This window comes from Arachis hypogaea, chromosome 16 (assembly GCF_003086295.3).
Source record: "Arachis hypogaea cultivar Tifrunner chromosome 16, arahy.Tifrunner.gnm2.J5K5, whole genome shotgun sequence".
In the NCBI taxonomy this organism is placed as follows: Eukaryota; Viridiplantae; Streptophyta; class Magnoliopsida; order Fabales; family Fabaceae; genus Arachis; species Arachis hypogaea.
Genome location: NC_092051.1, coordinates 68,594,384 through 68,615,538, shown reverse-complemented (window position 1 = coordinate 68,615,538; position 21,155 = coordinate 68,594,384). Strand labels below are relative to the sequence as shown.

Below are 21,155 nucleotides of genomic sequence, written 5' to 3'. Positions count from 1 at the left end.
CATTAGTGCTGGTATGATGCACCTATTAAAGTATGCGCACACAATTATCATAGCATGTCTCGCGACGTAGGGTAAGTCGAGCTGCAAGCTGCGGGCCGTGGAGCTTGCCGGAAATCAGGTCTTGAGGTGCTTTGCAAACTATTAATAGCGTCGTAAAGAAGAGGTAAGCACGACGTAAAAAAAAGGTGAAAAGGACTTCCCAGTACCTCCAGACTACTCGCCAAGCACGCTTATGAGTTCTTGGATCCGTGCATTAGTGCTGGTATATGATGTTAAATAGCGAACAATACAAAGATGTCCGACGTAGTAGTCGAGTGCGAATGCTGGGGGCCGTGGAGCTTGCGCGGAAAATAGGTCATTGAGGGCTGCTTTAGCCTAAACTATTCAAGATAGCGTCGTTTAAAGAACGAGGTAAGCACGACGTAAAAAAAAAAAAAAAAAAGAGGTGCAACATGAGGACTTCCCAGGAGTCACCATCCTAGTACTACTCTCGCCCAAGCACGCTTAACTGCGGAGTTCTGATGGGATCCGGTGCATTAGTGCTGGTATGTATCGCACCTATTAAAGTATGCGCACACAATTATCATAAGCATGTTCTTGCGACGTAGGGTAGTCGAGTTGCGAAGCGCTGCGGGGCCCATGTGAGCTTGAAGAAATCAGGTCATTGAGGTAGCTTTAGCTAAACTATTCAAGTTAGCGTCGTTTAAAGAACGAGGGTAAGCACGAAGTAAAAAAAAGTAACACGAAAAAAAAAAGAGGTGCAACACGATGATTCCTCAGGAGTACACCATCCTAGTACTACTCTCGCCCAAGCACGCTTAACTGCGGAGTTCTGATAGGATCCGGTGCATTAGTGCTGGTATGATCGCAACTATTAAGTATGCGCACACAATTATCATAAGCATGTCTCGCGACGTAGGGTAAGTCGAGCTGCGAAGCCCTGGGGCCCGTGTGAGCTTGCCGAAAATCAGTCATTGAGTTGCTTTAGCGAAACTATTCAAGTTAGCTTCGTTTAAAGAACGAGGGTAAGCACGACGTAGAAAAAAACTAAAAAAAAAAAAAAAAAGAGGTGCAACATGGGACTTCCCAGGAGGTCAAATCCTGTACTACTTCTCTAGTACCACTCTCGCCCAAGCACGCTTAACTGCGGAGTTCTGATGGGATCCGGTGCATTAGTGCTGGTATGATCGCACCTATTAAAGTATGCGCACACAATTATCATAAGCATGTCTTGCGACGTAGGGTAAGTCGAGTTGCGAAGGCTGCGGGGCCCATGTGAGCTTGAAGAAAATCAGGTCATTGAGGTTCGCTTTAGCGAAACATTCAAGTTAGCGTCATTTAAAGAACGAGGGTAAGCACGACGTAAAAAAAAAGGTGCTACACGAGGACTTCCCAGGAGGTCACCCATCCTAGTACTACTCTCGCCAAGCACGCTTAACTGCGGAATTCTGATGGATCCGGTGCATTAGTGCTGGTATGATGCACCTGTTAAAGTATGCGCACACAATATCATACATGTCTCGCGACGTAGTGTAAGTCGAGCTGCGAATCCTGCGGGGCCGTGCGAGCTGCCGAAAATAGGTCATTGAGGCTCGCTTAGCTAACTATCAAGATAGCGTCATTTAAAGAACGAGGTAAGACGACGTAAAAAAAAAAAAAAAAAAGAGGTGCAACATGGGGACTTCCCAGGAGGGCACCCATCCTAGTACTATTCTTGCGCAAGCACGCTTAACTGTAGAGTTCTGATGGATCCGGTGCATTAGTGCTGGTATGATCGCACCTGTTAAAGTATGCGCACACAATTATCATAAGCATGTCTCGTACGTAGGGAAGTCGAGCTGCGAATCCCTACGGGGCCCGTGCGAGCTTGCCGAAAATCAGGTCATTGAGGCTCGCTTTAGCTAAACTGTTTAATATAGCGTCGTTTAAAGAACGAGGGTAAGCACGACGATAATAAAAAAAAGAGGAGCAACATGAGGACTTGCCAAGAGGTCACCCATCCTAGTACTACTCTAGTCCTAGTACTACTCTCGCCCAAACACGCTTAACTGCGGAGTTCTGATGGGATCTGGTGCATTAGTGCTGGTATGATCGCACCTATTAAAGTAGGCGCACACAATTATCATAAGCATGTCTCGCGATGTAGGGTAAGTCGAGCTGCGAAGCCTTACGGGGCCGTGTGAGCTTGCCGAAAATCAGGTCATTGAGGTTCGCTTTAGCGAACTATTCAAGTTAGCGTCATTTAAAGAGAGGGTAAGCACGACGTAAAAAAAAAAAAAAAAAAGTGGTGCGACACAAGGACTTCCCAAAAGGTCACCCATCTTAGTACTACTCTCGCCCAAGCACGCTTAGCTGCGGAATTCTGATGGGATCCGGTGCATTAATGCTGGTATGATCGCACCTGTTAAAGTATGCGTACAGAATTTCATAAGCATGTCTCGCGACGTAGGGTATGTCGAACTGCGAATCCCTATGGGGCCCGTGCGAGCTTGCCGAAAATCAGGTCATTGAGGCTCGCTTTAGCTAAACTATTCAATATAGCGTCGTTTAAAGAACAAGTGTAAGCACGACGTAAAAAAAAAAAAGCTGCTACACGAGGACTTCCTAGGAGGTCACCCATCCTAGTACTACTCTCGCCAAGCACGCTTAGCTGCGGAATTCTGATGGGATCCAGTGCATTATGCTGGTATGATCGCACCTGTTAAAGTATGCGCACACAATTATCATAAGCATGCCTCGCGACGTAGGTAAGTCGAGCTGCGAATCCCTGCGGCCCGTGCGAGCTTGCCGAAAATCAGGTCATTGAGGCCCGCTTTAGCTAAACTATTCAATATAGCGTCGTTTAAAGAACAAGGGTAAGCACGACGTAAAAAAAAAAAAAAAAAAAAAAAAAGGTGCACACGAGGACTTCCCAGGAGGTCACCCATCCTAATACTACTCTGCCCAAGCACGCTAACGCGAAATTCTGATGGGATCCGGTGCATTAGTGCTGGTATGATCGCACTGTTAAAGTATGCGCACACAATTATCATAAGCATGTCTCGCGACGTAGGGTAAGTCGAGCTGCGAATCCCTGCGGGGCCCGTGCGAGCTTGCCGAAAATCAGGTCATTGAGGCTCGCTTTAGCTAAACTATTCAAATAGCGTCGTTTAAAGAACAAGGGTAAGCACGACGTAAAAAAAAAAAAAAAAAAAGGTGCAACAAGGGACTTCCCAGGAGGTCACCATCTAGTACTACTCTTCCTAGTACTACTCTCGCCCAAGCACGCTTAACTGCGGAGTTCTGATGGGATCCGGTGCATTAGTGCTGGTATGATCGCTCCTATTAAAGTATGCGCACACAATTATCATAAGCATGTCTGCGACCTAGGGTAAGTCGAGTTGTGAAGCCTGCGGGGCCCGTGTGAGCTTGAGAAAATCAGGTCATTGAGGTTCGCTTTAGCGAAACTATTCAAGTTAGCGTCGTTTAAAGAACGAGGGTAAGCACGACGTAAAAAAAGTAACAAAAAAAAAAAAAGAGGTGCAACACGAGGACTTCCAGGAAGTCACTCATCCTAGTACTACTCTCGCCCAAGCATGCTTAACTGCGGAGTTCTGATGGGATCCGGTGCATTAGTGCTGGTATGATCGCACCTATTAAGTATGCGCACACAATTACATAAGCATGTCTCGCGACGTAGGGTAAGTCGAGCTGCGAACCCTGCGGGGCCCGTGTGAGCTTGCCGAAAATCAGGTCATTGAGGTTCGCTTTAGCGAAACTATTCATGTTAGAGTCGTTTAAAGAAGAGGGTAAGCACGACGTAAAAAAAAAAGGGTGCAACACGAGGATTCCTAGGAGGTCACCCATCCTAGTACTACTTCGCCAAGCACGCTTAACTGTGAGTTCTGATGGGATCCGGTGCATTAGTGCTGGTATGATCGTACCTGTTAAAGTATGCGCAACAATTATCATAAGCATGTCTCGCGACGTAGGGTAAGTCGAGCTGCGAATCCCTGGGGCCGTGCGAGCTTGCCAAAATCAGGTCATTGAGGTTCGCTTTAGCTAAACTATTCAAGATAGCGTCGTTTAAAGAACGAGGGTAAGCACGACGTAAAAAAAAAAAAAAAAAGAGGTGCAACATGAGGACTTCCCAGGAGGTCACCCATCCTAGTAATTCCTAGTACTACTCTCGCCCAAGCACGCTTAACTGCGGAGTTCTGATGGGATCCGGTGCATTAGTGCTGGTATGATCGCACCTATTAAAGTATGCGCACACAATTATCATAGCATGTCTCGCGACGTAGGGTAAGTCGAGCTGGAACCCTACGGGGCCGTGTGAGCTTGCCGAAAATCAGGTCATTGAGGTTCGCTTTAGCAAACTATTCAAGTTAGCGTCGTTTAAAGAACGAGGGTAAGCACGACGTAAAAAAAAAAAAGAGATGCAACACGAGGACTTCCAAGGAGGTCACCCATCATAGTACTACTCTCGCCCAAGCACGGTTAACTGCGAAGTTATGATGGGATCCGGTGCATTAGTGCTGGTATGATCGCACTGTTAAAGTATGCGCACACAATTATCATAAGCATGTCTCGCGACGTAGGGTAAGTCGACTGCGAATCCCTACGGGGCCCGTGCGAGCTTGCCGAAAATCAGGTCATTGAGGCTCGCTTTAGCTAAACTATTCAATATAGCGTCGTTTAAAGAACAAGGGTAAGCACGAGTAAAAAAAAAAAGGTGCTACACGAGGACTTCCCAGGAGGTCACCCATCCTAGTACTACTCTCGCCCAAGCACGCTTAACTACGAAATTCTGATGGGATCCGGTGCATTAGTGCTAGTATGATCGCACCTGTTAAAGTATGCGCACACAAATATCATAAGCATGTCTCGCGACGTAGGGTAAGTCGAGCTGCGAATCCCTGCGGGGCCCGTGCGAGCTTGCCGAAAATCAGGTCATTGAGGCTCCTTTAGCTAAGCTATCAATATAGCGTCGTTTAAAGAACAAGGGTAAGCACGACGTAAAAAAAAAAGGTGCTACACGAGGACTTCCCAGGAGGCACCCATCCTAGTACTACTCTCGCCCAAGCACACTTAACTGCGGAATTTGAGGGATCCGGTGCATTAGTGCTGGTATGATCGACCTGTTAAAGTATGCGCACACAATTATCATAAGCATGTCTCGCGACGTAGGGTAAGTCGAGCTGCGAATCCCTGCGGGGCCCGTGCGAGCTTGCCGAAAATCAGGTCATTGAGGCTCGCTTTAGCTAAACTATTAATATAGCGTCGTTTAAAGAACAAGGGTAAGCACGACGTAAAAAAAAAAAAAAAGAGGTGCACACGAGGACTTCCCAGAGGTCACCCATCCTAGTACTACTCTCGCCCAAGCACGTTAACTGCGGAATTCTGATGGGATTGGTGCATTAGTGCTGGTATGATCGCACCTGTTAAAGTATGCGCACACAATTATCATAAGCATGTCTTGCGACGTAGGGTAAGTCGAGCTGCGAATCCTGCGGGGCCCGTGCGAGTTGCCAAAATCAGGTCATTGAGGCTCGCTTTAGCTAACTATTCAATATAGCGTCGTTTAAAGAACGAGGGTAAGCACGACGTAAAAAAAAAAAAAAAAAGAGGTGCAACATGAGGACTTCCCAAGAGGTCCCATCCTAGTACTATCCTAGTACTACTCTCGCCCAAGCACGCTTAACTACGGGGTTCTGATGGGATCCGGTGCATTAGTGCTGGTATGATCGCACCTATTAAAGTATGCGCACACAATTATCATAGCATGTCTCGCGACGTAGGGTAAGTCGAGCGCGAAGCCCTGCGGGGCCATGTGAGCTTGCCGAAAATCAGGTCATTGAGGTTCGCTTTAGCGATACTATTCAAGTTAGCATCATTTAAAGAACAAGGGTAAGCACGACGTAAAAAAAAAAGGGTGCAATACGAGGACTTCCCAGGTGGTCACCCATCCTAGTACTACTCTCGCCCAAGCACGCTTAACTGCGGAGTTCTGATGGGATCCGGTGCATTAGTGCTGGTATGATCGCACCTGTTAAAGTATGCGCACACAATTATCATAAGCATGTCTCGCGACGTAGGGTAAGTCGAGCTGCAATCCCTGCGGGGCCCATGCGAGCTTGCCGAAAATCAGGTCATTGAGGCTCGCTTAGCTAAGCTATTCAATATAGCGTCGTTTAAAGAACGAGGTAAGCACGACGTAAAAAAAAAAAAAAAAGAGGTGCAACATGAGGACTTCCCAAGAGGTCACCCATCCTAGTACTACTCTCGTCCTATACTCCGCCCAAGCACGCTTAACTGCGAGTTCTGATGGGATCCGGTGCATTAGTGCTGGTATGATCGCACCTATTAAATTATGTGCACACAATTATCATAAGCATGTCTCGCGACGTAGGGTAAGTCGAGTTGCGAAGCCCTGCGGGGCTCGTGTGAGCTTGCCGAAAATCAGGTCATTGAGGTTAGCGTCATTTAAAAAACGAGGGTAAGCACGACGTAAAAAAAAAGTTGTGCAACACGAGGACTTCCCAGGAGGTCAGCCATCCTAGTACTACTCTCGTCCTAGACTCTCGCCCAAGCACGTTTAACTGCGGAGTTCTGATGGATCCGGTGCATTAGTGCTGGTATGATCGCACCTATTAAAGTATGCGCACACAATTATCATAAGCATGTCTCGCGAGTAGGGTAAGTCGAGCTGCGAAGCCCTGCGGGGCACGTGTGAGCTTGCCGAAAATAGGTCATTGAGGTTCGCTTTAGCGATACTATTCAAGTTAGCGTCTTTTAAAGAACGAGGGTAAGCACGACGTAAAAAAAAAGGGTGCAATACGAGGACTTCCCAGGTGGTCACCCAACCTAGTACTACTCTCGCCCAAGCACGCTTAACTGTAGTGTTCTGATGGGATCCGGTGCATTAGTGCTGGTATGATCGCACCTGTTAAAGTATGCGCGCACAATTTTAATAAGCATGTCTCGCGACGTAGGGTAAGTCGAGCTGCGAATCCCTGCGGGGCCCGTGCGAGCTTGCCGAAAATCAGGTCATTGAGGTTCGCTTTAGCTAAACTATTTAATATAGCATCGTTTAAAGAACAAGGGTAAGCACGACGTAAAAAAAAAAAAGAGGTGCTACACGAGGACATCCCAGGAGGTCCCATCCTAGTACTACTTTCGACCAAGCACACTTAACAGCAGAATTCTGATGGGATCCTGTACATTAGTACTGATATGATCGCACCTGTTAAAGTATGCGCACACAATTATCATAAGCATGTCTCGCGACGTTGGGTAAGTTGAGCTGCGAATCCCTGCGGGGCCCGTGCGAGCTTGGGAAAATCAGGTCATTGAGGCTCGCTTTAGCTAAACTATTAATATAGCGTCGTTTTAAGAACAAGGGTAAGCACGACGTAAAAAAAAAAAAGAGGTGCTACACGAGGACTTCCCAGGAGGTCACCCATCCTAGTACTACTCTCGCCCAAGCACGCTTAACTGCGGAATTCTGATGGGATCCGGTGCATTAGTGCTTGTATGATCGACCTGTTAATGTATGCGCACACAATTATCATAAGTATGTCTCGCGACGTAGGGCAAGTCGAGCTGCCAATCCCTGCGGGGCCCTTGCGAGACTGCCGAAAATCAGGTCATTGAGGCTCGCTTCAGCTAAACTATTCAAGATAGCATCGTTTAAAGAACGAGGGTAAGCACGACGTAAAAAAAAAAAAGAGTTGCAACACGAGGACTTCCCAGGAGGACACCCATCCCAGTACTACTCTCGCCCAAGCACGCTTGACTGCGAAGTTCTGATGGGATCCGGTGCATTAGTGCTGGTATGATCGCACCTGTTAAAGTATGCGCACACAATTATCATAAGCATGTCTCGCGACGTAGGGTAAGTCGAGCTGCGAATCCTTGCTGGGCCCGTGCGAGGTTGCTGAAAGTCAGGTCATTGAGGCTCACTTTAGCTAAACTATTCAAGATAGCGTCGTTTAAAGAACGAGTGTAAGCACGACGTAAAAAAAAAAACAAAAAGAGGTGCAACACGAGGGCATCCCAGGAAGTCACCCATCCTAGTACTACTCTCGCCCAAGCACGCTTAACTGCGAAGTTCTGATGGGATCCGATGCATTAGTGCTGGTATGATCGCACCTGTTAAAGTATGCGCACACAATTATCATAAGCATGTCTCGCGACGTAGGGTAAGTCGAGCAGCGAATCCCTGCGGGGCTCGTGCAAGATTGCCGAAAATCAGGTCATTGAGGCTTGCTTTAGCTAAACTACTCAATATAGCGTCATTTAAAGAACAAGGGTAAGCACGACGTAAAAAAAAAAAAAAAGAGGTGTTACATGAGGACTTCCCAGAAGGGAACCCATGCGAGTACTACTCTCGCCCAAGCACGCTTAACTGCGGAGTTCTGATGGGATCCGGTGCATTACTGCTGGTATGATCGCACCTGTTAATATATGCGCACACAATTTTCATAAGCATGTCTCGCGACATAGGGTAAGTCGAGCTGTGAATCCCTGCGGGGCCCGTGCGAGCTTGCCGAAAATCAGGTCATTGAGGCTCGCTTTAGCTAAACTATTCAAGATAGCGTCGTTTAAAGAACAAGGGTAAGCACGACGTAAAAAAAAAAAAAAAGAGGTGTTACATGAGGACTTCCCAGAAGGTAACCCATCCTAGTACTACTCTCGCCCAAGCACGCTTAACTGCGGAGTTCTGATAGGATCCGGTGCAATAGTGCTGGTATGATCGCACCTATTAAAGTATGCGCACACAATTATCATAAGCATGTGTCGTGGCGTAGGGTAAGTCGAGCTGCGAAGCCCTGCGGGGCCCGTGTGAGCTTGTCAAAAATCAGGTCATTGAGGTTCACTTTAGCGAAACTATTCAAGTTAGCGTCGTTTAAAGAACGAGGGTAAGCACGACGTAAAAAAAAAAGGAGGTGCAACACGAGGACTTCCCAAAAGGTCACCTATCCTAGTACTACTCTCGCCTAAGCACGCTTAACTGCGGGGTTCTGTTGGGATCCGGTGCATTAGTGCTGGTATGATCGCACCTGTTAAAGTATGCGCACACAATTATCATAAGCATGTCTCGCGACGTAGGGTAAGTCGAGCTGCGAATCCCTGCGGGGCCCATGCGAGCTTGCTGAAAATTAGGTCATTGAGGCTCGCTTTAGCTAAACTATTCAATATAGCATCGTTTAAAGAACAATGGTAAGCAAAACGTAAAAAAAAAAAGAGGTGCTACACGAGGACTTTCCAGGAGGTCACCCATCATAGTACTACTCTCGCCCAAGCACGCTTAACTGCGGAGTTCTGATGGGATCCGGTGCATTAGTGCTGGTATAATCGCACCTGTTAAAGTATGCACACACAATTATCATAAGCATGTCTCGCGACGTAGGGTAAGTTGAGCTGCGAATCCCTGCGGGGCCCGGTCGAGCTTGCCGAAAATCAGGTCATTGAGGCTCGCTTTAGCTAAACTACTCAATATAGCGTCGTTTAAAGAACAAAGGTAAGCACGACGTAAAAAAAAAAAAAGAGGTGCTACACGAGGACATCCCAGGAGGTCTCATCCTAGTACTACTCTCGACCAAGCACGCATAACAGCGTAATTCTGATGGGATCCTGTACATTAGTGCTGATATGATCGCACCTGTTAAAGTATGCGCACACAATTATCATAAGCATGTCTCGCGACGTTGGGTAAGTTGAGCTGCGAATCCCTGCGGGGCCCGTGCGAGCTTGCCGAAAATCAGGTCATTGAGGCTCGCTTTAGCTAAACTATTCAATATAGCGTCGTTTAAAGAACAAGGGTAAGCACGACGTAAAAAAAAAAAAAAGAGGTGCTACACGAGGACTTCCCAGGAGGTCACCCATCCTAGTACTACTCTCGCCCAAGCACGCTTAACTGCGGAGTTCTGATGGGATCCGGTGCATTAGTGCTGGTATGATCACACCTGTTAAAGTATGCACACACAATTATCATAAGCATGTCTCACGACGTAGGGTAAGTTGAGCTGCGAATCCCTGCGGGGCCCGGGCGAGCTTGCCGAAAATCAGGTCATTGAGGCTCGCTTTAGCTAAACTACTCAATATAGCATCGTTTAAAGAACAAGGGTAAGCACGACATAAAAAAAAAGAGGTGCTACACGAGGACTTCCCAGGAGGTCACCCATCCTAATACTACTCTCGCCCAAACACGTTAAACTGCAGAGTTCTTATGGGATCCGGTGCATTAGTGTTAGTATGATCGCACCTGTTAAAGTATGCGCACACAATTATCATAAGCATGTCTCGCGACGTAGGGTAAGTCGAGCTGCGAATCCCTGCAGGGCCCGTGCGAATTTGCCGAAAATCAGGTCATTGAGGCTCGCTTTAGCTAAACTATTCAATATAGCGTCGTTTAAAGAACAAGGGTAACCACGACGTAAAAAAAAAGTAAAAGAGGTGCAACACAAGGACTTCCCAAGAGGTCACCCATCCTAGTATTACTCTCGTCCAAGCACGCGTAAACTGCGTAGTTCTGATGGGATCCGGTGCATTAGTGCTGGTATGATCGCACCTATTAAAGTATGCGCACACAATTATCATAAGCATGTCTCCCGACTTAGGGTAAGTCGAGCTGCGAATCCTTGCGGGGCCCGTGCGAGCTTGCCGAAAATTAGGTCATTGAGGCTCGCTTTAGCTAAACTATTCAATATAGCGTCTTTTAAAGAACAAGGGTAAGCACGACGTAAAAAAAAAAAAAAGAAGATGCAACACGAGGATTTCCCAGGAGGTCACCCATCCTAGTACTACTCTCGCCCAAACAAGCATAACTGCGGAATTCTGATGGGATCCGGTACATTATTGCTGGTATGATCGCACCTATTAAAGTATGCGCACATAATTATCATAAGCATCTCTCGCGACGTAGGGTAAATCGAGCTGCGAATCCCTACGGGTCCCGTGCGAGCTTGCCGAAAATCAGGTCATGGAAGCTCGCTTTAGCTAAACTATTCAATATACCGTCGTTTAAAGAATAAGGGTAAGCACGACGTAAAAAAAAAAAGAAGATGCAACACGAGGACTTCCCAAGAGGTCACCCATCCTAGTACTACTTCCGCCCAAGCACGCTTTACTGCGGAGTTCTGATGGGATCCGATGGATTAGTGCTGGTATGATCACACCTGTTAAAGTATGTGCACACAATTATCTTAAGCATGTCTCGTGACGTAGGGTAAGTCGAGCTGCGTATCCCTGTGGGGCCCGTGCGAGCATGCCGAAAATCAGGTCATTGAGTCTCGCTTTAGCTAAACTACTCAATATAGCGTCGTTTAAAGAACAAGGGTAAGCACGACGTAAAAAAAATAAAGAGGTGCTACACGAGGACTTCCCAGGAGGTTACCCATCCTAGTACTACTCTCGCCCAAACACGCTAAACTGCGGAGTGCTGATGGGATCCGGTGCATTAGTGTTGGTATGATCGCACTTGTTAAAGTATGCGCACACAATTATCATAAGCATGTCTCGCGACGTAAGGTAAATCAAGCTGCGAATCCCTGCGGGGCCCTTGCGAGCTTGCCGAAAATCAGGTCATTGCGGCTCGCTTTAGCTAAACTATTCAAGTTAGCTTAGTTTAAAGAACGAGGGTAAGCATGACGTAAAAAACAAAAAAAAAAGGGTGCAACACGAGGACATCCCAGGAGGTCACCCATCCTAGTACTACTCTCGCCCAGGCACGCTTAACTGCGGAGTTCTGATGGGATCCGGTGCATTAGTGCTGGTATGATCGCAACTATTAAAGTATGCGCACACAATTATCATAAGCATGTGTCGTGGCGTAGGGTAAGTCGAGCTGCGAAGCCCTGCGGGGCCCGTGTGAGCTTGTCGAAAATCAGGTCATTGAGGTTCGCTTTACCTAAACTATTCAATATAGCGTCGTTTAATGAACAATGGTAAGCACGACGTAAAAAAAAAAAAAGAGGTGCTACACGAGGACTTCCCAGGAGGTCACCCATCCTAATACTACTCTCGCCCAAACACGCTAAACTGCGGAGTTCTTATGGTATCCGGTGCATTAGTGTTGGTATGATCGCACCTGTTAAAGTATGCGCACACAATTATCATAAGCATGTCTCGCAACGTAGGGTAAGTCGAGCTGCGAACCCCTGCGGGGCCCGTGCGAGCTTGCCGAAAATCAGGTCATTGAGGCTCGCTTTAGCTAAACTACTCAATATAGCGTCGTTTAAAGAACAAGGGTAAGCACGACATAAAAAAAAAGAGGTGCTACACGAGGACTTCCCAGGAGGTCACCGATCCTAATACTACTTTCGCCCAAACACGCTAAACTGCGGAGTTCTTATGGTATCCGGTGCATTAGTGTTGGTATGATCGCACCTGTTAAAGTATGCGCACACAATTATCATAAGCATGTCTCGCGACGTAAGGTAAGTCAAGCTTCGAATCACTGCGGGGCCCGTGCGAGCTTGCCGAAAATCAGGTCATTGAGGGTCGCTTCAGCTAAACTATTCAAGTTAGCGTAGTTTAAAGAACGAGGGTAAGTACGACGTAAAAAACAAAAAAAATAGGGGTGCAACACGAGGACTTCCCAGGGGGTCACCCATCCTAGTACTACTCTCGCCCAAGCACGCTTAACTGCGGAGTTCTGATGGGATCCGTTGCATTAGTGCTGGTATGATCGCACCTGTTAAAGTATGCATACACAATTATCATAAGCACGTCTCGCGACGTAGGGTAACTCGAGCTACGAATCCCTGCTGGGCCCGTACGACTTTGCCGAAAATCAGGTCATTGAGGCTCGCTTTAGCTAAACTATTCAATATAGCGTCGTTTAAAGAACGAGGGTAACCACGACGTAAAAAAAAAGTAAAAGAGGTACAACACAAGGACTTCCCAAGAGGTCACCCATCCTAGTATTACTCTCGACCAAGCACGCGTAAACTATGGAGTTCTGATGGGATCCGGTGCGTTAGTGCTGGTATGATCGCACCTATTAAAGTATGTGCACACAATTATCATAAGCATGTCTCCCAACTTAGGGTAAGTCGAGCTGCGAATCCTTGCGGGGCCCGTGCGAGCTTGCCAAAAATCAGGTCATTGAGGCTCGCTTTAGCTAAACTATTCAATATAGCATCTTTTAAAGAACAAGGGTAAGCACGACGTAAAAAAAAAAAAGAAGATGCAACACGAGGACTTCCCAGGAGGTCACCCATCCTAGTACTACTCTCGTCCAAACACGCTTAATTGTGGAATTCTGATGGGATCCGGTGCATTATTGCTGGTATGATCGCACCTATTAAAGTATGCGCACATAATTATCATAAGCAGATCTCGCGACGTAGGGTAAATCGAGCTGCGAATCCCTGCGGGGCCCATTCGAGCATGCCGAAAATCAGGTCATGGAAGCTCGCTTCTGCTAAACTATTCAATATAGCATCGTTTAAAGAACAAGGGTAAGCACGACGTAAAAAAAAAAAAAAGAAGATGCAACACGAGGACTTCCCAAGAGGTCACCCATCCTAGTACTACTTTTGCCCAAACACGCTTAACTGCGTGGTTCTGATGGGATCCGGTGCATTAGTGCTGGTATGATCGCACCTATTAAAGTATGTGCACACAATTATCTTAAGCATGTCTCGCAATGTAGGGTAAGTCGAGCTGCGAATCCCTGCGGGGCCCGTGCGAGCTTGCCGAAAATCAGGTCATTGAGTCTCGCTTTAGCAAAACTACTCAATATAGCGTCGTTTAAAGAACAAGGGTAAGCACGACGTAAAAAAAAAAAAAGAGGTGCTACACGAGGACTTCCCAGGAGGTCACCCATCCCAGTACTACTCTCGCCCAAACACGCTAAACTGCGGAGTTCTGATGGGATCCGGTGCATTAATGTTGGTATGATCGCACCTGTTAAAGTATGCGCACACAATTATCATAAGCATGTCTCGCAACGTAAGGTAAGTCAAGCTGCGAATCCCTGCGGGGCCCTTCCGAGCTGGATGAAAATCAGGTCATTGCGGCTCGCTTTAGCTAATCTATTCAAGTTAGCTTAGTTTAAAGAACGAGGGTAAGCACGACGTAAAAAACAAAAAAAAGGGGTGCAACACGAGGACTTCCCAGGAGGTCACCCATCCTAGTACTACTCTCGCCCAAGCACGCTTAACTGCAGAGTTCAGATGGGATCTGGTGCATTAGTGCTGGTATGATCGCACCTATTAAAGTATGCGCACATAATTATCATAAGCATGTCTCGCGACGTAGGGTAAGTCGAGCTGCGAATCCCTGCAGGGACCGTGCGAGCTTGCCGAAAATCAGGTCATTGAGGCTCGCTTTAGCTAAACTATTCAATATAGCGTCGTTTAAAGAACGAGGGTAACCACGACGTAAAAAAAAAAAGTAAAAGAGGTGCAACATAAGGACTTCCCAAGAGGTCACCCATCCTAGTACTACTCTCACCCAAGCAGGCTTAACTGCAGAGTTTTGATGGGATCTGGTGCATTAGTGCTGGTATGATCGCACCTATTAAAGTATGCGCACACAATTATCATAAGCATGTCTCCCGATGTAGGGTAAGTCGAGCTGCAAATCCTTGCGGGGCCCGTGCGAGCTTGCCGAAAATCAGGTCATTGAGGCTCCCTTTAACTAAACTAGTCAATATAGCGTCGTTTAAAGAACAAGGGTAAGCACGACGTAAAAAAAAAAAGAAGTGCTACACGAGGACTTCCCAGGAGGTCACCCATCCTAGTACTACTCTCGCCCAAACACGCTTAACTGCAGAATTCTGATGGGATCCGGTACATTATTGCTGGGATGATCGCACCTATTAAAGTTTGCGCACATAATTATCATAAGCATGTCTCGCGACGTAGGGTATATCGAGCTGCGAATCCCTGCGGGCACGTGCGAGCTTGCCGAAAATCAGGTCATGGAAGCTCGCTTTAGCTAAACTATTCGATATAGCGTCGTTTAAAGAACAAGTGTAAGCACGACGTAAAAAAAAAGGTGCTACACAAGGACTTCCCAGGAGGTCACCCATCCTAGTACTACTCTCTCCCAAGCACGCTTAACTGCGGAGTTCTGATGGGATCCGGTGCATTAGTGCTGGTATGATCGCAGCTGTTAAAGTATGTGCACACAATTATCATAAGCATGTCTCGCGACGTAGGGTAAGTCGAGCTGCGAATCCCTGCAGGGCCCGTGCGAGCTTGCCGAAAATCAGGTCATTGATGCTCGCTTTAGCTAAACTACTCAATATAGCGTCGTTTAAAGAACAAGGGTAAGCACGACGTAAAAAAAAAAAAAGAGGTGCTACACGAGGACTTCCCAGGAGGTCACCCATCCTAGTACTACTCTCGCCCAACCACGCTAAACTGCGGAGTTCTGATGGGATCCGGTGCATTAGTGTTGGTATGATCGCACCTGTTAAAGTATGCGCACACAATTATCATAAGCATTTCTCGCGATGTAAGGTAAGTCAAGCTGCGAATCCCTGCGGGCCCGTGCGAGCTTGCCGAAAATCAGGTCATTGCGGCTCGCTTTAGCTAAACTATTCAAGTTAGCGTAGTTTAAAGAACGAGGGTAAGCACGACGTAAAAGACAAAAAAAAAAGGGGTGCAATACGAGGACTTCCCAGGAGGTCACCCATCCTAGTACTACTCTCGCCCAAGCACGCTTAACTACGGAGTTCTGATGGGATCCGGTGCATTAATGCTGGTATGATCGCACCTGTTAAAGTATGCGTACACAATTTTCGTAAGCATGTCTCGCGACGTAGGGTAAGTTGGGCTGCAAATCCCTGCGGGGACCGTGCGAGCTTGCCAAAAATCAGGTCATTGAGGCTCGCTTTAGCTAAACTATTCAATATAGCGTTGTTTAAAGAACGAGGGTAACCACGACGTAAAAAAAAAAGTAAAAGAGGTGCAACATAAGGACTTCCCAGAAGTCACCCATCCTGGTACTACTCTCGCTCAAGCACGCTTAACTGCAGAGTTCTCATGGGATCTAGTGCATTAGTGCTGGTATGATCGCACCTATTAAAGTATGTGCACACAATTATCATAAGCTTGTCTCCCGATGTAGGGTAAGTCGAGCTGCGAATCTGTTCCGAGGGTTACCTGAAACTGTAGGTCGATCTCAGACTAGATCTTCTGTGCTGGTCGGAGCTGTTGTGTCCGACTTGTTGATGGTGGCCGGAGCCGCCGCGTCCGACTTGTTGAAGGTGGCTGGAGCCGCTGTGACCGACTTGTTGGACTGGCTGCACTGCTGATCCTTGGTCCCCGAAGGGTGGGGGGTACCTGCAAGTGACTCCGATGCTTAAGTTAGCATGGGTATTAAACAGGTTTTATGTAGAATCAGAGTATGTGTTATACCTTGGTGCTCCAGTGTATTTATAATGGTGAGAAGTGACCTTCTTAGATAAGATAAGTTAGTTATCTTATCTTATCTTATCTTATCTTTGGGCGAGGTCAGCTTATCTTCAACGGAACCGCTCTTCTCTCTGTAGGCTTGAGCCGCCTTTGGATTGGGCTGTGTTCCTTTTATTTGGGCCCTTATTGGGCCTCTGTAGCGTTTTGGCCGAGCTCTTTGTGAAGAGGTCGGTCATTGGCCGAGCTCTTTGAGAAGAGGTCGGATAGTCTGACCTGAAGAGGTCGGTTGGCTTGTCGCTAAACATCCCGGGTCGGACAGCTTGACCTAGGGTATGAACAGTGCCCCTGCTTGAGTTCGATCTTTCCATGAGATCGTTCTTTTTAGAGCTTCGATCTCTTTGGAAGTCGTGCTCAAGCATCTGTCTGGCTTGTTTATTCATTGCTTTACAATCTTTGCAGATTTTCTAGAGGTTTGGGACTTTGTTGTTTGACCTTTTTTGATCACTTCCGGTTTTGTCCACTTTCTGTTTGGTCGAGGTGGTCCTTGGGGCTAACTTGTCCGACGACTTTTTAGTGTTCTCATAGAACACTTTTTAGTCATTCTGAACAATTTTGATAGCCTTGTCGTGGAGCCGTGGCTTTTTGGGCAGAGCTATGTCCGTTTTAGCGCACGTTTTTCGTTGGTCCGACTTCTTCTTGTCGGTCCAAGCTGTAGCTTTTGTTGGTCTGACTTCTTCTTGTCGGTCCAAGCTGTAGCTTTTGTTGGTCCAACTTCTTCTCGTTGTCCTTTTCCAAGTTATTTTTGTAATCCTCTTTCTTGGACCTTGGTCAAGTCTCTTTCAGGGATTACTTTTATAACTTGTTTTTTTGTAGGAGACCGACTTCGTCATGTCGATCTCTTCTAAGTTATTTTGTAATCCTCTTTCTTGGACCTTGTTCAGGTCTCTTTCAGGGATTACTTTTATAACTTGTTTGTTGTAGGAGACCGACTTCGTCATGTCGATCTCTTCTAAGTTATTTTTGTAATCCTCTTTCTTGGACCTTTGTCAGGTCTCTTTCAGGGATTACTTTTATAACTTGTTTGTAGGAGGTCGACTTCTTTGCGTCGTCCTCTTTCTAAGTTATTTTTGTAGTCCTCTTTTTTGGACCTTTGTCAGGTCTCTTTCAGGGACTACTTTTATAACTTTTTCATTTTGGGCTGACTTTGTCATGTCTGGCCCTTCTAAGTTAAAGTAATCCTCTTTAATAGGGTTGGCCAGACCTCTTTCCAGGGTTTACTTATAACTTGGGTTGACTTGGTCCGACTTCTTAACGTCGGCCAGTCTTTAAGTTATTATTTTAACAATCCGTAAGACCTCGTCAGGTTCTTTTTTGGATCACTTTCGATAACTTCTTACATTATTCTGTGTTCATTTTTTCCGATTTGTAGAAAGTGGTTGTCATCTCTAGACCGTCTTTTGGGTGAATCGCGTTTTCACCTTTATCGGACGATTGTCTTTATCGTGATCGTGCAGTAAAATTGTTTTTCACTTTCTGCCGACTTTATAATCGGACGATGAATGCTTCAGATTAATGCGTCTTGGTATAGTAGTGAATTTTGTTTTCACTTTGTCGACCTTTGTCGAAATCAAACGATGAATTCGGTTTCCATCGTGGTCGGGTGGTGAAGTTGGTTTTCACCTTGCCGACTTGACGCTTTGTAATCGGACGATGAATTTCGTTCTCATCTTGCCGACTTGACGCTTTGTAATCGGATGATGAATTTGGTTTTCATCTTGCCGACTTTGTCGTGATCGGGCAGTGACTTTGGTGTTCACCTTGCCGACCTGCCATAGTCGGGCGTCTTGGTAGGAAACTTTCTAGGGAATCTGCAATCTTTTAAACAATAAAATGAAGATATGAATGTGTACATGTTAGTACTTACCTTTCTAGGTCGGCAATCTTTTTGGATCTCGGCCTGGCGCCCTTTTTAGATTGCAGGCATGCCATGACCTTGGTAGCTCTTGCCCCTCGAGGTTGGACACTTTGTAGCAACCTTTCCCCAGTTCTTCTGAACAACTTGGTATGGTCCTTTCCAGTTGGCTGCCGACTTATTTTGATGTCATTTCGGATTAGGTTGAGATCGTTGTTGTTAGATTACCTTCTGATTGTATCTTGAGCCAATTTGACGTTTTAACGCCTCTTCCTTGATCCGAGCTCTTTCTCGGGTTTCTGGAGGTAAGTCGAGTTCTTCCTTTTGAAGTTATGAGTTGGCCTCTTCACTGTAGTGGATCACTATGGGCGATCCTTCTTTGGCCTCCATTGGGATCATTGCCTCCATTCCGTAAGCTAATTGGAAAGGTGATTCCTTTGTAGTGGAGTGTGGAGTTGTCCGATATGCCCATAGGACTTGTGGGAGCTCTTCTGGTGGGGCTATATTTTTTATGTAAAGCTTTGACTTTGTAGCTGGGTTTTTGCTCTGAAGAACTTTGGTTCTTTCTGCAAAAAGTTTGTGTCTTTGACCGTTTATTATGACTTTTCTTTTGTCGTTCGCCTTTGAGAAGAATGTGGGCTTTTCTTGCTGTTTCTGTTTCTTTTCATCGTTGCCTGACTCCTTTTGTACAAAAGTTCTAGCTTTTATTTTGACCTTTTGTTTGAGAGGTGTTCGGACTGTTTAGGTATAGATTGTCGACTTCTGTTCTCTGTGTTCTTGCCCTGTTGTTGCCTCCAAAGGGTGCCCTTGGACTTTCGTGTGAGTCCTGGGGTTTCCCTTTTACTGCCATGTCTGTCACTTGATGTTCTACTATTATTGTCCGAGTTGTTTCCTTATTTGCCCGAGTTGTTTGGTAGTAATCCCATAGTCGACCTATGTCTTTGAGATGTATACTAAGATCCCGAACGGCATGTCTGATTGGCTGAATTCCATAGTTTTAATGCGTGTTACTGTGGCTGACCCTGAGTACATCCTTTATACCGCCTTCGAGATTGACTTGTTGTGGTCTTGTAATGTAGCCTGGATGAGGCTTCTGTTATTGCCCCCTGGTTTGGTGTTGGCTAGTTTTGAAAATGCATCAGCTCGGGCATTTTGCTCCCGAGGCATGTGTCGGACCTCATATCCCCGAATTGTCCGAGCTGTTGGTGCTGGCTGGTTTTGAAAATGCATCAGCTCGGGCATTCTATGTGTCGGACTTCATTTTCCCTGATTTGTCTGAGCTATTTTCTGTTTTTGTCCAGGGTCCCCGAATTGTCCGAGATGTTCTCTGATTTTGTCCAGGGTCCCCCGAATTATCCGAGCTGTCATCTGTAGGATTCTTCTAGCTAAGTTTGTTTTCTGTAGGAGGCCTTTTATGGGCTGGTTGGTCCGAAATCTGATAGTGTGAGCTTGAAAGTATGGGTGGAGTTGTCGAGAGGTGAGTATGTGGGCTTAGGCGAACTTTTTCTATCTTTTGATAGTTTAGTTCGGCCCCTTGTAGAGCTTTGCTGATGAAGTAGATGGGTTCTTGCCCACTTCCGTCTTCTCTGACTAGTGCTAAGGCTATTGCCCGACTTCCCACTGCGTGGTATAATATGAGTTCTTCACTTTCCCATGGTCTGGAAAGAATGGGTGGTTGCCCCAAGAATTTTGAAATCTCGGAAGGCTTGTTCGCACTCCGTTGTCCTTTTCAACTCGTCTGACCTCTTTGGTGTGAGGTGGATGTTTAACTTGTCCGACCTCTTTGGTGTGAGGTGGACCTTCAACTTGTCAGACCTCTTGGTTGTGAGGTGGACCTTCAACTCACCCGACATCTTCGATGTGAGGTGGACCTTCAACTCGTCCGAACTCTTTGGTGTGAGGTGGACCTTCAACTCGTCCGACCTCTTTGGTGTGAGGTGGATCTTCAACTCGTCCGACCTCTTTGGTGTGAGGTGGACCTTTAACTCGTCCGACCTCTTTGATGTGAGGTGGACCTTCAACTCGTCCGACCTCTTTGTTGTGAGGTGGACCTTCAACTCGTCCGACCTCTGTGTTGTGAGGTGGACCTTCAACTCGTCCGACCTCTTTGGTGTGAGGTGGATCTTCAACTCGTCCGACCTCTTTGGTGTGAGGTGGACCTTTAACTCGTCCGACCTCTTTGATGTTAGGTGGACCTTCAACTCGTCCGACCTCTTTGTTGTGAGGTGGACCTTCAACTCGTCCGACCTCTTTGTTGTGAGGTGGACCTTCAACTCGTCCGACCTCTTTGGTGTGAGGTGGATCTTCAACTCGTCCGACCTCTTTGGTGTGAGGTGGACCTTTAACTCATCCGACCTCTTTGATGTGAGGTGGACCTTCAACTCGTCCGACCTCTTCGGTGTGAGGTGGACCTTAACTTGTCCGACCTCTTTGGTGTGAGGTGGACCTTCAACTCGTCCGACCTCTTTGGTGTGAGGTGGATCTTCAACTCGTCCGACGTCTTTGGTGTGAGGTGGACTTTCAACTCGTCCGACCTCTTTGGTGTGAGGTGGACCTTCAACTCGTCCGACCTCTTCTGTGTGAGGTGGACCATCAACTCGTCCGACCTCTTTGGTGTGAGGTGGACCTTCAACTTGCCCGACCTCTTTGGTGTGAGGTGGACCTTTAACTCGTCCGACCTCTTTGGTGTGAGGTGGACCTTTAACTCGTCCGACCTCTTTGGTGTGAGGTGGACCTTCAACTTGCCCGACCTCTTTGGTGTGAGGTGGACCTTCAACTCGTCCGACCCCTTTGTTGTAAGGTGGACCTTCAACTCGTCCGACCTCTTTGGTGTGAGGTGGACCTTCAACTCGTCCGACCTCTTTGTTGTGAGGTGGACCTTCAACTCG

The 21,155-nt window shown here is 46.8% G+C and overlaps 32 non-coding genes and 18 pseudogenes across 32 annotated transcripts; all 50 read right to left on the bottom strand.

The window, feature by feature from the left end:
- Positions 1 to 442: 442 nt before the first annotated feature.
- Positions 443 to 560, bottom strand: LOC112759360 (5S ribosomal RNA). Its single transcript, XR_003180124.1, has one exon. It is a non-coding gene; the product is annotated as a 5S ribosomal RNA (ribosomal RNA).
- Positions 561 to 755: 195 nt separating this feature from the next.
- LOC112759594 (5S ribosomal RNA) lies at positions 756 to 873 on the bottom strand (annotated as a pseudogene).
- A 193-nt stretch (positions 874 to 1,066) lies between these two features.
- On the bottom strand, positions 1,067 to 1,195 carry LOC112759705 (5S ribosomal RNA; annotated as a pseudogene).
- Positions 1,196 to 1,371: 176 nt separating this feature from the next.
- On the bottom strand, positions 1,372 to 1,487 carry LOC112759664 (5S ribosomal RNA; annotated as a pseudogene).
- A 177-nt stretch (positions 1,488 to 1,664) lies between these two features.
- On the bottom strand, positions 1,665 to 1,782 carry LOC112759708 (5S ribosomal RNA; annotated as a pseudogene).
- A 181-nt stretch (positions 1,783 to 1,963) lies between these two features.
- LOC112759760 (5S ribosomal RNA) lies at positions 1,964 to 2,099 on the bottom strand (annotated as a pseudogene).
- Positions 2,100 to 2,284: 185 nt separating this feature from the next.
- Positions 2,285 to 2,403, bottom strand: LOC112761852 (5S ribosomal RNA). Its single transcript, XR_003182225.1, has one exon. It is a non-coding gene; the product is annotated as a 5S ribosomal RNA (ribosomal RNA).
- A 180-nt stretch (positions 2,404 to 2,583) lies between these two features.
- Positions 2,584 to 2,700, bottom strand: LOC112759730 (5S ribosomal RNA; annotated as a pseudogene).
- A 492-nt stretch (positions 2,701 to 3,192) lies between these two features.
- Positions 3,193 to 3,323, bottom strand: LOC112759658 (5S ribosomal RNA; annotated as a pseudogene).
- A 193-nt stretch (positions 3,324 to 3,516) lies between these two features.
- On the bottom strand, positions 3,517 to 3,634 carry LOC112762231 (5S ribosomal RNA). Its single transcript, XR_003182577.1, has one exon. It is a non-coding gene; the product is annotated as a 5S ribosomal RNA (ribosomal RNA).
- Positions 3,635 to 3,810: 176 nt separating this feature from the next.
- LOC112759778 (5S ribosomal RNA) lies at positions 3,811 to 3,925 on the bottom strand (annotated as a pseudogene).
- Positions 3,926 to 4,108: 183 nt separating this feature from the next.
- Positions 4,109 to 4,237, bottom strand: LOC112759344 (5S ribosomal RNA; annotated as a pseudogene).
- A 178-nt stretch (positions 4,238 to 4,415) lies between these two features.
- On the bottom strand, positions 4,416 to 4,534 carry LOC112759438 (5S ribosomal RNA). The gene has a single exon (XR_003180189.1). It is a non-coding gene; the product is annotated as a 5S ribosomal RNA (ribosomal RNA).
- Positions 4,535 to 4,711: 177 nt separating this feature from the next.
- LOC112762117 (5S ribosomal RNA) lies at positions 4,712 to 4,830 on the bottom strand. The gene has a single exon (XR_003182470.1). It is a non-coding gene; the product is annotated as a 5S ribosomal RNA (ribosomal RNA).
- A 175-nt stretch (positions 4,831 to 5,005) lies between these two features.
- Positions 5,006 to 5,124, bottom strand: LOC112759800 (5S ribosomal RNA; annotated as a pseudogene).
- Positions 5,125 to 5,307: 183 nt separating this feature from the next.
- On the bottom strand, positions 5,308 to 5,422 carry LOC112759786 (5S ribosomal RNA; annotated as a pseudogene).
- A 184-nt stretch (positions 5,423 to 5,606) lies between these two features.
- On the bottom strand, positions 5,607 to 5,734 carry LOC112759599 (5S ribosomal RNA; annotated as a pseudogene).
- Positions 5,735 to 5,911: 177 nt separating this feature from the next.
- On the bottom strand, positions 5,912 to 6,030 carry LOC112759656 (5S ribosomal RNA). Its single transcript, XR_003180284.1, has one exon. It is a non-coding gene; the product is annotated as a 5S ribosomal RNA (ribosomal RNA).
- A 184-nt stretch (positions 6,031 to 6,214) lies between these two features.
- LOC112759759 (5S ribosomal RNA) lies at positions 6,215 to 6,344 on the bottom strand (annotated as a pseudogene).
- Positions 6,345 to 6,500: 156 nt separating this feature from the next.
- LOC112759781 (5S ribosomal RNA) lies at positions 6,501 to 6,631 on the bottom strand (annotated as a pseudogene).
- Positions 6,632 to 6,808: 177 nt separating this feature from the next.
- LOC112762171 (5S ribosomal RNA) lies at positions 6,809 to 6,927 on the bottom strand. Its single transcript, XR_003182521.1, has one exon. It is a non-coding gene; the product is annotated as a 5S ribosomal RNA (ribosomal RNA).
- Positions 6,928 to 7,110: 183 nt separating this feature from the next.
- LOC112759821 (5S ribosomal RNA) lies at positions 7,111 to 7,227 on the bottom strand (annotated as a pseudogene).
- Positions 7,228 to 7,408: 181 nt separating this feature from the next.
- Positions 7,409 to 7,526, bottom strand: LOC112759455 (5S ribosomal RNA). Its single transcript, XR_003180203.1, has one exon. It is a non-coding gene; the product is annotated as a 5S ribosomal RNA (ribosomal RNA).
- A 183-nt stretch (positions 7,527 to 7,709) lies between these two features.
- On the bottom strand, positions 7,710 to 7,828 carry LOC112761264 (5S ribosomal RNA). The gene has a single exon (XR_003181666.1). It is a non-coding gene; the product is annotated as a 5S ribosomal RNA (ribosomal RNA).
- A 188-nt stretch (positions 7,829 to 8,016) lies between these two features.
- On the bottom strand, positions 8,017 to 8,135 carry LOC112762161 (5S ribosomal RNA). Its single transcript, XR_003182511.1, has one exon. It is a non-coding gene; the product is annotated as a 5S ribosomal RNA (ribosomal RNA).
- A 186-nt stretch (positions 8,136 to 8,321) lies between these two features.
- Positions 8,322 to 8,440, bottom strand: LOC112759545 (5S ribosomal RNA; annotated as a pseudogene).
- Positions 8,441 to 8,626: 186 nt separating this feature from the next.
- On the bottom strand, positions 8,627 to 8,745 carry LOC112759291 (5S ribosomal RNA). The gene has a single exon (XR_003180064.1). It is a non-coding gene; the product is annotated as a 5S ribosomal RNA (ribosomal RNA).
- Positions 8,746 to 8,927: 182 nt separating this feature from the next.
- LOC112762314 (5S ribosomal RNA) lies at positions 8,928 to 9,046 on the bottom strand. The gene has a single exon (XR_003182654.1). It is a non-coding gene; the product is annotated as a 5S ribosomal RNA (ribosomal RNA).
- Positions 9,047 to 9,228: 182 nt separating this feature from the next.
- LOC112760904 (5S ribosomal RNA) lies at positions 9,229 to 9,347 on the bottom strand. The gene has a single exon (XR_003181319.1). It is a non-coding gene; the product is annotated as a 5S ribosomal RNA (ribosomal RNA).
- A 486-nt stretch (positions 9,348 to 9,833) lies between these two features.
- On the bottom strand, positions 9,834 to 9,952 carry LOC112759835 (5S ribosomal RNA). Its single transcript, XR_003180304.1, has one exon. It is a non-coding gene; the product is annotated as a 5S ribosomal RNA (ribosomal RNA).
- A 180-nt stretch (positions 9,953 to 10,132) lies between these two features.
- On the bottom strand, positions 10,133 to 10,251 carry LOC112759336 (5S ribosomal RNA). Its single transcript, XR_003180105.1, has one exon. It is a non-coding gene; the product is annotated as a 5S ribosomal RNA (ribosomal RNA).
- A 186-nt stretch (positions 10,252 to 10,437) lies between these two features.
- LOC112759494 (5S ribosomal RNA) lies at positions 10,438 to 10,557 on the bottom strand. Its single transcript, XR_003180235.1, has one exon. It is a non-coding gene; the product is annotated as a 5S ribosomal RNA (ribosomal RNA).
- A 186-nt stretch (positions 10,558 to 10,743) lies between these two features.
- Positions 10,744 to 10,862, bottom strand: LOC112762219 (5S ribosomal RNA). The gene has a single exon (XR_003182566.1). It is a non-coding gene; the product is annotated as a 5S ribosomal RNA (ribosomal RNA).
- Positions 10,863 to 11,045: 183 nt separating this feature from the next.
- On the bottom strand, positions 11,046 to 11,164 carry LOC112762190 (5S ribosomal RNA). The gene has a single exon (XR_003182539.1). It is a non-coding gene; the product is annotated as a 5S ribosomal RNA (ribosomal RNA).
- A 183-nt stretch (positions 11,165 to 11,347) lies between these two features.
- LOC112762300 (5S ribosomal RNA) lies at positions 11,348 to 11,466 on the bottom strand. Its single transcript, XR_003182640.1, has one exon. It is a non-coding gene; the product is annotated as a 5S ribosomal RNA (ribosomal RNA).
- A 187-nt stretch (positions 11,467 to 11,653) lies between these two features.
- On the bottom strand, positions 11,654 to 11,772 carry LOC112761464 (5S ribosomal RNA). Its single transcript, XR_003181859.1, has one exon. It is a non-coding gene; the product is annotated as a 5S ribosomal RNA (ribosomal RNA).
- A 184-nt stretch (positions 11,773 to 11,956) lies between these two features.
- LOC112759305 (5S ribosomal RNA) lies at positions 11,957 to 12,075 on the bottom strand. The gene has a single exon (XR_003180078.1). It is a non-coding gene; the product is annotated as a 5S ribosomal RNA (ribosomal RNA).
- A 180-nt stretch (positions 12,076 to 12,255) lies between these two features.
- On the bottom strand, positions 12,256 to 12,374 carry LOC112759686 (5S ribosomal RNA; annotated as a pseudogene).
- A 188-nt stretch (positions 12,375 to 12,562) lies between these two features.
- On the bottom strand, positions 12,563 to 12,681 carry LOC112760012 (5S ribosomal RNA). The gene has a single exon (XR_003180471.1). It is a non-coding gene; the product is annotated as a 5S ribosomal RNA (ribosomal RNA).
- Positions 12,682 to 12,867: 186 nt separating this feature from the next.
- LOC112759558 (5S ribosomal RNA) lies at positions 12,868 to 12,987 on the bottom strand (annotated as a pseudogene).
- A 184-nt stretch (positions 12,988 to 13,171) lies between these two features.
- LOC112759315 (5S ribosomal RNA) lies at positions 13,172 to 13,290 on the bottom strand. The gene has a single exon (XR_003180086.1). It is a non-coding gene; the product is annotated as a 5S ribosomal RNA (ribosomal RNA).
- A 186-nt stretch (positions 13,291 to 13,476) lies between these two features.
- On the bottom strand, positions 13,477 to 13,595 carry LOC112759410 (5S ribosomal RNA). The gene has a single exon (XR_003180166.1). It is a non-coding gene; the product is annotated as a 5S ribosomal RNA (ribosomal RNA).
- Positions 13,596 to 13,779: 184 nt separating this feature from the next.
- Positions 13,780 to 13,898, bottom strand: LOC112761687 (5S ribosomal RNA). The gene has a single exon (XR_003182070.1). It is a non-coding gene; the product is annotated as a 5S ribosomal RNA (ribosomal RNA).
- Positions 13,899 to 14,084: 186 nt separating this feature from the next.
- Positions 14,085 to 14,203, bottom strand: LOC112759761 (5S ribosomal RNA). The gene has a single exon (XR_003180294.1). It is a non-coding gene; the product is annotated as a 5S ribosomal RNA (ribosomal RNA).
- A 188-nt stretch (positions 14,204 to 14,391) lies between these two features.
- Positions 14,392 to 14,510, bottom strand: LOC112762147 (5S ribosomal RNA). The gene has a single exon (XR_003182498.1). It is a non-coding gene; the product is annotated as a 5S ribosomal RNA (ribosomal RNA).
- Positions 14,511 to 14,692: 182 nt separating this feature from the next.
- On the bottom strand, positions 14,693 to 14,811 carry LOC112759357 (5S ribosomal RNA). The gene has a single exon (XR_003180122.1). It is a non-coding gene; the product is annotated as a 5S ribosomal RNA (ribosomal RNA).
- A 177-nt stretch (positions 14,812 to 14,988) lies between these two features.
- LOC112762167 (5S ribosomal RNA) lies at positions 14,989 to 15,107 on the bottom strand. Its single transcript, XR_003182517.1, has one exon. It is a non-coding gene; the product is annotated as a 5S ribosomal RNA (ribosomal RNA).
- Positions 15,108 to 15,291: 184 nt separating this feature from the next.
- LOC112762126 (5S ribosomal RNA) lies at positions 15,292 to 15,410 on the bottom strand. Its single transcript, XR_003182479.1, has one exon. It is a non-coding gene; the product is annotated as a 5S ribosomal RNA (ribosomal RNA).
- A 187-nt stretch (positions 15,411 to 15,597) lies between these two features.
- Positions 15,598 to 15,716, bottom strand: LOC112759773 (5S ribosomal RNA). Its single transcript, XR_003180295.1, has one exon. It is a non-coding gene; the product is annotated as a 5S ribosomal RNA (ribosomal RNA).
- A 187-nt stretch (positions 15,717 to 15,903) lies between these two features.
- On the bottom strand, positions 15,904 to 16,021 carry LOC112759521 (5S ribosomal RNA). Its single transcript, XR_003180257.1, has one exon. It is a non-coding gene; the product is annotated as a 5S ribosomal RNA (ribosomal RNA).
- Between the last annotated feature and the right edge of the window lie 5,134 nt (positions 16,022 to 21,155).